Genomic DNA, 13,423 nt, shown 5'->3' on the forward strand with positions numbered 1-13,423 from the left:
GTTGTGGGCTAATATTATTTTATCATAAACAAGATGACATTGCTAAAATATCCAAAACAGGATGGTTTTAGAGAAGTTCAATTGAGGTTTTTCACTCTTTTCAAAAAGCCAGATTTTTAAAGTAAATAATATATATTATTTGTATATGCTATAATTTGCATATACTAACATATAAAATAATAATTGATTCATATTGATTGCAATAACAATAATTATAATCCAAACTATTTGTACAAACCAGTATTTGAATACTGGCCATATGGCTCAAACAGTTCCATATCCAGCCCTATATTATTTTCAAGGCAAATTCTCCATTATTTTCTCAGAGAGGTACAATAGCAGCTTCTGAATGCAAATAATTTTTTGAGTTGCATGGCTGCTGCTTTGCTTGAAGTTGTTAAGGCTTTCTCATCCTTTTAACATAAGTTCTGTAAGACTTCTAACTAAAACTATTCTTTAGATTTTTAATATGTATTCATTTAATTGGGTTATACTCACCTAATCTGGGACATTAGAAAGCATTAGGCTTTACTTGTCTTTTAAGTCCTTGGTTAAAAAAAGAAAAAGAGAAATTTAGATATGAGTAATGTCTCTTCGGTTGAATTACTGAACTATAGGTTTAGAAAAATTGAATATAGGTTCACTCATTGTCCTCTCCGTCTTCAAATTTCCAGAATTGAATTCAACTTCTTCAGTGATTACTGGAACCATTACATGGCCATTTCTTAAAAGAGATTATGAAAACAATCATTAACCAAGACTTTTTGGACAGAACTGCATTTGAAGCATGTATGATTATATAGTATTTTGTTGCTTTCTTAAGCAAAACAATGCATTGAGTAGTGTCTTCAGGAGACAAAAATAGTTCTATTCATAGAACCTTTTCTGAATTGTAATATGCTTGGAGCTTAAAATCATACAGATGTGTGCTCAGTTATTTTATTTGTGCACTTGACCACACTGGACTTCTGTCATTTTTGCCTAAGCACACAGCTTAGAAAGCTATTTTTTAAAGTTTATTTTTACTACCAACTTTTACTTAAAGTTAACTATGACCTTTAGCTTTTAGCTGTGCACTACTTGCTCTGTCTTGGCCATTTATAGTGATTTTAATAAGACCAGCCTGCAAGTATCTGGAAGGCACACAGTTTAATATGTGTCTATTTTCCCTAATTTTGTTTTTTGTCTCAAATAACTTTTATATCCATGACAGATAAAATGAATCTGAGTTCTATGACTGATTTTGTTTTAAATTAGCCTTTAGGATAGAAGTGGTTAAAAAGTCTTTTAAGGCTGGGTACAGTGGCTCACGCCTGTAATCCCAGCACTTTGGGAGGCTGAGGCGGGCAGATCACGAGGTCAGGAGATCAAGACCATCCTGGCTAACCAGGTGAAACCCCGTCTCTACTAAAAATACAAAAAATTAGCCGGGCGTGGTGGCGGGTGCCTGTAGTCCCAGCTACTCGGGAGGCTGAGGCAGGAGAATGGTGTGAACCCGGGAGGTGGAGCTTGCAGTGAGCTGAGATCACGCCACTGCGCTCCAGCCTGGGCAACAGTGTGAGACTCCATCCCCCAAAAAACAACAACAAAATGTCTTTTAAAACCCTGATTACATTTGCTGGTTCCCCTTCCTTTGCACACATATTTACCCCCTTCCTTTGCACACATATTTACCCCCTTAAATAAACTTGATTCCCTGAGGGACCTCATGTTGGTCTGTTCTTTTTTTTTTTTTTCCCTGAAATGGAGTCTTGCTCTGTCACCCAAGCTGGAGTGCGGTGGAGCGATCTCAGTTCACTGCAACCTCCGGCCCCTGGGTTCAAGCAATTCTCCTGCCTCAGCCTCCCACGTAGCTGGGATTACAGGCGCATGCCACAAAATAATTTTTGTATTTTTAGTAGAGACAGGGTTTCACAATCTTGGCCAGGCTGGTCTCGAACTCCTGACCTCGTGATTCACCCACCTTGGCCTCCCAAAGTGCTGGGATTACAGGCGTGAGCCACCGTGCCCGGCCTGGTCTATTCTTGATAGTCTGTGTGCTTTTTAAGTATTTAGTGATGTTGCCCTTATCATAAACTCCTCTTGTTTATGGGGTCAAATGAGAATTCCAGTGTTTTGATATAGTGGCCCTTCACAGACAGTTATTCCCCACCCATCCCCTCAAGACACACCACTGAGACTTGTGCGGGTTTATACTTGTTGATGTTTCAGACTTACACGTAAATATCTTTTGTGGTGGTAACTCTGCTCTATCACTAACACAGTCCAGTGACCCCAGAGCCACACTGGCTGTAAACATGACTCAGAAGCTGTGTGATTACAGCAGTTCCAAGCCTGTAGTTAAGGGTAATCTTCTAACTCTGAAGTCAGGTGTGTGGAAGGGCCGAAGGTTATGAGTAAATGAGCTGAAGAGAGACAGATGCCAAACTCAGTCATGATTCAAATGCACTTCTTGCTTAGATTTAGAAAACATTCTCTATGCTTAATAGTCTTTGACCCATTTTTTCCGACCCGCCCATTGTAAATGACAGTCATGGAGTGGAAATTTCCCTAGCTTCTTCCTTGGAAGAGCATCCATTCACCCTGCAGTTCCCAAGGAGCGTCGCAAAAACGAGGCTAAGGGCGCAGACAGAACTCTGGAGGTGAAGGTGAGTGAGTGAGGGTGTTGATTCTGAGTGGCTGTGAGTGGGGCATCTGTGTAGGAAAGGAGCCGGGTTGGTGTGCGTTACAAACTTTTTCCGCGCTGCTGGGGTGGGGGTAGCTGGTGTCTGCTGCTCCATGAATGAGTCATGGGCTGAGGGTAGAACTTGCTCTAGGGAGGGGCTGCGTCTGGCTCACAGCATTCTCCAGGAGCACCAAGGGGCAGATGAATATTTTCCGGCAGTTTACCTGAGCATTTCAGAGAGGGAACTAGCTCTGAACAATGCAGATGGAAACCCAGAAGGAGAGAGGCAGCCAGTCCACATGGTGTGCTGAGATGGGGGCTCTGCATCTGCTCGGACCAAGGGGCTCCTGAGCACCAGGGAGAACATTCAGACTGTTGGGGAAAAGGTGGGCAAGAGCAACAGACCGTGGGATATTGTGGGAGAGTCATAGCAGCCCAACAGGACAGACTGTAGTCTATCCCAGAAGCAGACAGTCTCAGGGAGAAAAGGGAAATGCAGAAAGCAAAGAAATGATGGGCCCTCAGTGGGACTCAGCCAGCCCGTTCTAAAGTACTTTCTTATTGAGATCAACGTGTGGTGCAAATGAGAAAATTATCCACTGCTGGATTTGAAAGAACCTTGAAAGTCTTTGTGTCTAACACCCTCACTGGTTACAGTGGGGCCTGGAGAGGGGAAGTGATTTACCTAAGGTCATACAGCCAGTTGCTTATAAAGGACAGATTTATCCAGCTCTATGTCCACTGCTAGGATGTAAGCAAGTGACCTGCTGAGCTTGTGCTCGTCACCCAAAGGGTGAAGGTGACTTGCCATACACTGCAAAGGTTGAGTGAACAGAAAATGCACAGGCAGAATATTTTTGAGAGAGCAGGAGGAGGTGGTGGTCAGACTTGTGGAATTGTCAATAAGCAGGTTTGGGTTACGGAATTGAGCTTAGTCAGGCAACATGATCCAGAAAACACGAATCAAGGTGGTGTTTTCAAAGCAGTTCATTGTCCTTGCACAAGCAGGGCCTTAAAGAACTGAAGAGTCCTCTGTGTGTGTGTGTGTGTGTGTACGTGTGTGTGTGTGTATAGAGGTGGCTGCTTAGATTCAAGGGAGGAGAGTACAAACAGATCTTTGGGAGAAATGGGATTTATGCAGTAAGACCGGGCTTCCTCCCCGAAATAAAATAATACTTGTGATGGGCTCAGTGGCTCACCTCTGTAATCCCAACACTTTGGGAGGCTAAGGTGGGCAGATCCCTTGGGCCCAGGAGTTTAAGACCAGCTTGGGCAACATGGCAAAGCCCCATCTCTACAAAAAATTTAAAAATTAGCCAGGTGTGGTGGTATGCACCTGTAGTCCCAGCTACTGGGGAGGCTGAAGTGAGAGGATAGCTTGAGCTCAGGAGGTTGAGGCTGCAGTGAGCCATGATCACGCCACTGCATTCCAGCCTGGACAACACAGCAAGACCGTGTCTCAAAAAAATGGATTAAATAAAATAATATTTGCATTAACAAATATAAGGGAAAAAAGATAAGGTGTGTTCCAGTTAAGAAACCAAGAGAAATGAATATATATATTGAGACAGGATGTCACTCTTGCCCAGGCTAGGGTACAGTGGCATAATGTCAGCTTACTGCAGTCTTGACTTCCTGGGCTCAAGTAATTCTCCCACCTCAGCCTCCCAGAGTAGCTGGGACTACAGGCGTGTGCCACCATGCCCAACTAATTTTTTTGATTTCTAGTAGAGATGAGGTCTTGCTATGTCACCCAGGCTGGTCTTGAACTCCTGAACTCAAGTGATCCTCCCACCTTGGCCTCCCAAAGTGCTGGGATTACAGGCATGAGCCACTGCACCCTGCCAAATGTATATTTTTTTAAAGCGTTTGACAGTCATCTTTTGAATATGGTTCTGGGAACATTTTTTGTTTATCGGGTATGAAAATATACCTGATCTCACCAATTTAAGTAATTTATAGGAAGTAAGAAAAGTCAGACTAAAATGAACAATCTGTTTTGTATGGGGCAATGAAGTGAAATAATGAAATAGTCAAATTGGAATGCTTGGAAACATTAAATGCTTGTTGTGGTTGGTAGCTCAGATGAAGGGGCTTTTGAGAAACAGAGGATTGTATCCCTGGCAGGCTAGAAGAATATGGGCTGGGGTAAGGGTGCAGGAGCTTGAGAAGGGGCACGTTGGGTAGAATTATGTGGAAAGAATGACATAAAAACCAATAGAATGAAAGTGTACCAGAAAGCACCCTGGAATCTCTGTGGGTGGAAATTCCATTCTCAGATAATGAAACTGTGGCAGTAGGAATGTATGTGAGGCAACCTGCCAGGGTAATGAGATGAAGAAACAAATAAAATGTAAAGGCTACAGAATGAAGAAGCAAGTAAGGTGTAGATGCCACAACCCTGGGTCTGACACCAACTCCTCCCCTGGGCTTGTGTATTTTGCACATCTTACTCCCAGATGCCTGGGCTCTGAAACCCAGAGTCCGTTTGACATTCTCTCCTCCCCACTCATGCAGTCAACTCATTGATTTCTTCGCAGCATTGATCACATTGACTGCTTTCCTATTTCCCTACTGCTGTTTTGGTCTCGGTCCCCTCATCTCTGGGTACTGGAATGACTTCCCCACTGGTCCATCTACTCTCAGTCTTTTCACCCACAATCTATCTGGAAGAGTGTTCCACAGTCTCAAATTTGACTTTATATTATTTACCCCTCTCGTTGTCTACCAGGTAATAATGCTGGGCCCAACCTAGCCATCCAGCGTCCATGAGCCCCCTCTGTTTCTCACACTGCTCCTTAGGTTACACGTTCACTAACCTCACTACCTGTTCTTCTCAGACATCCCAACTCCCTTTCTAGTTTTGGAACATTCAGCTTCCTGCTCCCTTTGACGACTATTCTCTCTTCCCTCTTACATATCACAATAATGTGTCTATTTCTTTTTAAATCAAACTAAACAGTACTGAGTATTTAAGTTATTTAAACACAGACCCAAGGCCTGTGGAAAGATTTGATTCTAACTCAAATCTAGCTTATACCCACTCTTTTCTGACATGTCCCACCCAATCCCAGCTTTTGACCTTCTTTAACACCTCCTTCTAAAACTATCACTAGACATTGCTTATTGCAGTTGACACCTCATGAATGGGCTTAAATCATGTCCAGAATGTATTCCTTTTGCAACTTTGGGCAAATAACTTCAATGTCTCTGAGTCTCAGATTTTCAGTTGTCAAATAAAGAATACCTTATAGGGTGGTTGTGAAATAAAATTACCTAGCAGAGAGCTAGATACACGATGAATGCCAAATAAATAGCTAGCATCATCATTAATATTTTGCCTAAGGACCAATTTCTGGATTAAGTAAGCTATTTCAGCTCCTGATGGTCTTGTAAAACATACAAGCACACAAAATTGGCTATCATTTATAGCCTTTTACTTGTTAAGGCTCTTTCAGTTTTTTCGAAGATATATTAGCATTCCCAAAGCAAGACTCTTCTATCTGCACTTGCTGAAGTGGAGAATAAAAAACTAAAAGACTTCTATCTAGACTTGGTCAAGGCATTTATTTTAATTTCATTTTTTTAAAAGATAATTGTAAGATAATTTTTAAAATAGAGACGGGGGGGCGGGGGGGAGGGGTGTCTCGCTATATTGCCCAGGCTGGTCTTGAACTCCTGGACTCAAGTCATCCTCCCACCTCGGCCTCCTAAAGTGCTGGATTACAGGCATGAGCCACCACACCTGACCTTGGTTAAGGCATTTTTAGGTAATCACTTAAACCTGTTTCTTGCTCTGTGAATTTGGATAATTGCATTTATATTTTCACACCTGTTCAACCTCCCTCCCCAGGACCTACGGCCCTGTTTGGGCTTTTGATCATTTCCCAATCCAGCACCTCTTGGAGCTCTTTCTACTTGTACTCTCAGGCTGTCCCTGACCCATTATCAATGCCACTTTTTCTTCTGCCCAATGCTCCTTCACTATGTTGTTCTTTCCGTAGGAAACATAGTGAGTCTGCCTAAGACCAGTTTTCTTCCTGCTACGTGCTGTGCCTGCATGACTTTCTCTTGACTTGAACTAGTGTTCTCTATGCTGAATAGGCCTAAGAGCTGCCTTTGGTCTTTTTAGTCCTTGTCTCTGTTACAGACCCTAGTTCTATATTTTTCTTACAACAAAGATCTGTAAGTTCTACCCTATGGGGGGAACTTACAGACCCTACTCTACCCAGATAACCACTTATCTAACCAGATAACTACAGGAATTTTATCCTCAACATATATAAACGAAGCTCTCCTTTTCCCTAAATTTGCTTCATCTCTGATATGGTCTGGATGTTTGTCCCTTCCAAATCTTACGTTGAAATGTAATTCCCAATGTTGGAGGTGGGGCCTGGTAGAAGGTGTTTGGGTCATGGGGGAGGATCCCTCATGAATAGCTTGGTGCGGCCTTGCAATCATGACTGAGTTCTCGCTTTGATTTCATGCCATATATGGTCATCTGGTTGTTTAAAGGAGTGTGGCACCCTCCTCCTCTTCCCTTGCTTGTTCCTGCTCTCCCTTTGCCTTCGCCATGACCCTGCACTTCCTGAGACCCTCACCAGGCAAATGCCGCCACCATGGTTCCTGTACAGCCTGTAGAACCGTGAGCCAGTTAAACTTCTTTTATTTACCCAGCCTAGCAATGCAAAAATGGCATAATACAATCTCCATTATTTTTTCTCAATTATAGCATTTCTTAGTTACCAAAGTCTTATTTTCTTTCAGTTAATTATCTACCACATTATATTGATTCTGACTTAAATATTCGTCAAAGCTGGGCACAGTGGCTCACACCTATAATCCCGGCACTTCAGGAGGCTGAGGTGGGTGGATCATCTGAGGTCAGGAGTTCGAGACCATCCTGACCAACATGGTGAAACCCTGTCTGTACTAAAAATACAAAATTAGCCAGGTGTGGTGGCGCATACCTGTAATCCCAGCTACTTCGGAGGCTGAGGCAGGAGAATCGCTTGAACCTGGGAGGTGGAGGTTGCAGTGAACCAAGATAGTGCCATTGCACTCCAGCCTGGGCAACAAAAGCGAAACTCCATCTCAAAATATTCCTCAAGTCTGTTCGCTCTTCTCTCTTCACCCTGCCCTACTCTACACATCTCTCAGTGAGGCTGTCTCAGCAGCCTTGGATTATGTCCCTGCATCTCCTCTTTCCATCTATCAATCTCATTCTCTGTTCAACTTTCTTTTTTTTTTTTTTTTTTTTTTTTTTGAGACAGAGTCTCGCTCTGTCGCTAGGCTGGAGTGCAGTGGAGCGATCTCGGCTCACTGCAACCTCCACCTCCTGGGTTCAAGCAATTCTCTGCCTCAGCCTCCTGAGTAGCTGGGACTACAGGCACATGCCACCATGCCCAGCTATTTTTTGTATTTTTGGTAGAGACGGAGTTTCACCATGTTGGCCAGGATCATCTCAATCTCTTGACCTCGTGATCCTCCCACCTCAGCCTCCCAAAGTGCTGGGATTACAGGCGTGAGCCACCGTGCCCGGCCTGTTCAACTTTCTAAAACACAAATGTGGGCGAGTCATGCCCATGAGTTAAAACTGCCAGTGCCACTGTTTGCCCAAAGAATACATGCAAACACTCAGCATTGTGTGAGGCCTTTCCCAATCTCCCTGCCAGCCTCATCTGCCACCCCAGCCCCTCCACTCAAACCCTACCACTCTGAGCATCTCTCTCATCCTTTTACCAATCTCAGTGGTCTTATACTGGCTATACTTTCTGCCTGAAATATCCTTCCTTCCTCTGCTTATCCAGATTCCACTGTTCCTTCACGAGCTAGCTTTAATGTCTTAGACTCTAGAGCTTTCTTACGTGGCTTTTCCTCCGTTTGAGTTCCTGCCACTCTTTGTTCCCAGGCTGGCACCTCACAGCATTGGCCCCCTGTATTGTAACTGGTCATGTGATTGTCAGACTCCCCAGAGAGAGTGGCAGTTCCCTGAAAGCTGAGACGAGATTTTGTTTATCTTTGTGCTCACCCAGTACTGTCTGTGCCTGTAAACCCCTGTCACCTGATGGAATGGATGTCTGCCCTATATCTCAGGGCTTTGTTATAAACTCAAATGAAAGGGTATTTATGAAAGAACAGTATGAACTAAACTACAAACATAAGAACACTGAATCTCCCGGACTGGCCCTCTGGACTCGAATATCAGCACTTGGGGGTGACTGAAGAAGGTGCATCATTTCCAGGGAAGCAGATTTGCTGTTGACTAATAAAGACCATTTACTTGGAGTGGGGCCAACAAAAGCCTAACTGTCTTTTGTAGCCTGTTTCTGTTTTGTGTTCCATTTCTGCAAATAATATTTAAATAGACATTTAAAATTAATTCTAATGGGCTATCTCATAAAATTATCTGAATAACTAATATAAAAGATTCAGGGCCAGGTGAGGTGGCTCAGGCCTGTAATCCCAGAACTTTGGGAAGCCAAGGCAGGAGGATCACTTGAGCTTAGTCTGGGTAACATAGTGAGACCCCAACTCTACAAAATATCAAAAATTTAGCCAGGCATGGTGGTGCTTGCCTGTAGTCCTAGCTGCTCGGGAGGCTGAGGTGACAGGGTTGCTTGAGTTCAGGAGGTCAAGGCTGCAGTAAGCCATGATCATACCACTACACTCCAGCCTGGGTAACAGAGCGAGACCCTGTCTCAAAATTAAAAAAATATTCAGCCTACAGGAACAAAAAATAGAATGGGGATCAAACAGTTTTAGAACATGAAAGGAAATGATTTTTTTGGACAGTTGCAGAGCCTGTATGAGAGTCCTAATGGTGAGGGATGGGGTGAGGAGTTACTAAAATGCCAGCAATGAACCCAGGACTGCCTAGGCGTCTGAACAGTAAGAAAGTTGGGTAAAACATGGAGGCCAACTTCAGGATTATCTGTTTGAACTGCAAAACTAACATGGATGTAGATGTCCTTAGCAAAGTGCTACAACTAGGATTTGCCAGGTTTAGCAAAAAAAAAAAAAAAAAAAAAAAAAAAATTAAAAATGCAAGATATCCAAATAGTGCAGGGAACAGGCTTATGCTACAAAATTATTTGTTTTTCTGAAATTCGAAGTTAACTGCACATCCTTTTTTTAATCTGGAAAACCAAGCTATAACCCAAATGACTTCAACAACTTTGAGCCCGATATTATTGACAGGATGGGGCTCTGGGCCATTTTGGAGAAAGAATTCAGGAAGATTCGCATGGACTCTTGCTGTAAACAACCAGAGTAGTTTAGGGCCACAGTGAAACTGGTGGTAGATTGCCATCTAGTGGAAAGATATTAGTAGTGAAAGCTAAAATTGGAGGACTGGACAGATTTTTTGTTTGTTTGTTTGTTTGTTTGTTTTTTCTGGAGTTTGCCAGGAAGGATTCTGCTCTGGCCAACTGCAAAGTCCTGAGGTTGCACTGTTAGACGAGGAGGATGTGGGTGGGGGGAAGGGAGGGTAGGAAGCAGATGGAATAGGAGCAAGGCTGAAATGCATTTGCCTCGTGTTCTAAGCAGAGTGCCTGGACCATTGTTCCATTCCAGCATGCAGAAACTTTGCTCCCTCTCCACGCAAAACCAGAGCAAAAGCTAGAGCTTCCTGTAAGAAGCGCAAGATTCTTCCACCTGAGGATGGCTCAAAGTGATGTGGAACTATCAGAAACAAAATTCTAAAGATATAATCACTCATCGTTACAACCAGCGACAAAGGAAGTCATCCAAAAGGTGACAGTGTGGCTGGCTACACAGGCAAGCTCAGATCTTGAAAAGGTTGAAAAAATGCAAAAGTTAAAAGAAAGCACACACTGGAATTCCAAAGACGGTATCTCAAAGTGAGAAGCCTGGAAGAAACTCCGCTCTGCAAGCATGCTGAAGACCAATACGAACAGTAACACTAGCAATGATAATAATAAAGCCAAACTTGGGACAGGAAGGAGAGAGAAAAGAGAAATGTACTCCTGCGGGCAGACATCATAATGTCAACATACAATACAAACACAGCAGATGCACTTGAGTTTTATTTCAGACTATCTTCCCAAAGAAATGAATATATTCTAGAAATTAAAAGAGTTGGGCCAGTGCAGTGGCTCATGCCTGTAATCCCAGCACTTTGGGAGGCCGAGGCAGGTGGATCACGAGGTCAAGAGATCGAGACCAGCCTGGCCAACATGGTGAAACCCCATCTCTACTAAAAATACAAAAAGTAGTTGGGCGTGGTGGCACGTGCCTGTAATCCCAGCTACTCGGGAGTCTGAGGCAGGAGAATCGCCTGAACCCGGGAGGCAGAGGTTGCAGTGAGCCAAGATCATGCCATTGCACTTCAGTCTGGGCAACAGGGTGAGACTCTGTCTCAAAAAAAAAAAAAAAGAGTTGGACAAAAAAAAATAATACTAAGATGGACTTAAAAACCCAAATTGGAGCCTTATAACTTTTAAATCATCCGATATGTTTTCTAGTACAGGACAAGAGAGGGTTTCTAAGACTTACTAGAGGCAAATATCCTAATTTCCAATGACATGATTTGTTGAAACTAAAGGACAATAAATTTAATGTAAAATCTTATGGAATTCTATGAGATTCTTGAAAAATGGCTTATGAACACTTAGGTAAAAAATAGCCAGAAAAGACAACAGGTGTTCTAAACTAATCTGTCTCATTTGTTATATATTTAGGTTTACAAGAATGTTGTATTATCAGAGTGCTATACAGAGAATATGTTTTTGATTTTATTGAATCATACAGGAGTTTTATTCCTAAATCCTTGAGGGAGATAGTAAAGGATGGTATGGGATGATAATACAGTTAAGGAAGATTTGTAGCTAGTTTAACCCTCTATACAAAAAAAAAGTACCCATTAATGGAGTATTTTCAAAGAGGAGTACCAAAATGTCCTGTGCTGACCTATATTCTGTTTACTAATTTATTAATGATTTGATTATAAAATATGTAAAACATATTGATCAGATCTGCAGGCAGAACAAAACTGCAAAAAAAATGGCTAATATTATATAAGAACTCCAGAGCATCTTAAGCTCAATATTGGGCTAAAATTAACAAAACGAAACTGAACAGGCCATATAAATCTCTGTATGTTTAGATTAGAAATGTTAATCCTCCAAGTGCAAAATGAGGAGGGTGAACTGCCTTTAAAACAGCTTCTATTTAAATGACCTAGAGGTCATAGTTTTGGACCAAGAATATGAACCAGCTGCACAAAAATGCTAATGTGTTTTAATAGAGACACCATTTGTAGGGTATCCTATTTAACGGAGATGACAGCTGTACCAAAATGTTGACCAGACCACATTCAAAGTAGGCTTCATTTCTGACACCACTCCTAAAAGGAACATGGGCAAACTCACATTTATTTGAAAAGAGGCATACAGGGTGGCAAAGAGCCTGGAGCCCGAGCCCCATGAGGGCTAGCAGACAGAGCTCCCACCATCGCCTGTAGAAGGCAAAGCTTTTATAATAGGAATGATATACAGTCCTTAGATTTGTGATTTATTTTTTGTAGTACTTGGAAAACAAAACCCAGATCAATCAAACAAGATATTGGTTTATTTCTAGTAGAAGAATTTTATAATAAAGCTCTTCAAAAATTCTGCAGGTTCTTGTGAAAGGGAGTTAGCCCCAAGCCCCGGGCCCTCCACTGGGAAAACAATACTGAATGATGCCCCATCAATGGTGGGTAGAAGAGATTCCTGCAAGTCAGGAGCTTGGATTTTTTCTTTCACCCCTAAGTTTCCATGCTTCTAAGAAGTTTTCACGATTTTCTCTTTGTTTAGTGTTTGTTTTTAATTCTCAATTCATTTTATTTTTAGTATACTATTAAATCAACACTTTTTATCTAAGAGTTGCATGTAAGGACAGATGTCAAAGTTGATTTCCGTTCGATTCTTGGTGTTAGATGCTGTATTTGCTCTATACAAAGGTGCTGCTAATCATTGAATAGCGGGAGCATGAACCAATTAAGATCTGGAGGAGAAAATATCCAGCCACCATGTAGGGCTTTGAAAGCAACAGAATTCTCTGGTGATTAATAGAAAGAGCAGTTACAGTCTTCCATCTATTTTGCCCTATGTCTGTCTTTAGGCTGTTCATTTCATGAGCCTCATGAGACAGAATGTGAAAACAAAATGAGATATGTAAATATATACTTTTAAAAACTCAGTTGTTATGCATCATAAAACATTTCATAATTTAACAAATACATATCCTAATCCCTAAATTAAGGGTACTGAAACCTGGCTATTACAATCTCCATCACATATCCGCCAAGTCGACCTTCTGGTTTTCTCCTGACTTCTGCCCCTCTGGTGGATTTCTGCATTCTTTCAGAGACATTTTCTCATTGGCTTGCACATATCTATTGTTTTAATCACACCTCTCTAATCCCTAAACACTACTCTTCTTTATCTATTAGGAGGACATTGATCTTTATAACTATTTACTGACTCTCCCCCTTTTCATATTCATCTTCCTGTCCCTTCAGCTTTTTTTTTTTTTTTTTTTTTTTGAGATGGAGTCTCGCTCTGTCTCCCAGGCTGAAGTGCAGTGGCGCGATCTCGGCTCACTGCAAGCCAAGCTCCACCTCCCAGGTTCACCCCATTCTCCTGCCTCAGCCTCCTGAGTAGCTGGGACTGCAGGCACCCGCCACCACACCTGGCTAATTTTTTTTTTTTTTTTTTTTTTTTTGGATTTTTAGTAGAGACGGGGTTTCACCAT

At 42.2% G+C, this 13,423-nt stretch overlaps 1 long non-coding RNA gene across 1 annotated transcript; it reads left to right on the top strand.

The window, feature by feature from the left end:
• Nucleotides 1–213: 213 nt before the first annotated feature.
• LOC134758878 (uncharacterized) lies at nucleotides 214–11,225 on the top strand. The gene is made up of 3 exons (XR_010134551.1): nucleotides 214–789; nucleotides 2,532–2,648; nucleotides 10,241–11,225. It is a non-coding gene; the product is annotated as an uncharacterized lncRNA (long non-coding RNA).
• Nucleotides 11,226–13,423: the final 2,198 nt, after the last annotated feature.

The sequence above is a fragment of the Gorilla gorilla genome, chromosome 6 (genome assembly GCF_029281585.2).
Source record: "Gorilla gorilla gorilla isolate KB3781 chromosome 6, NHGRI_mGorGor1-v2.1_pri, whole genome shotgun sequence".
Lineage (NCBI taxonomy): Eukaryota > Metazoa > Chordata > Mammalia > Primates > Hominidae > Gorilla > Gorilla gorilla.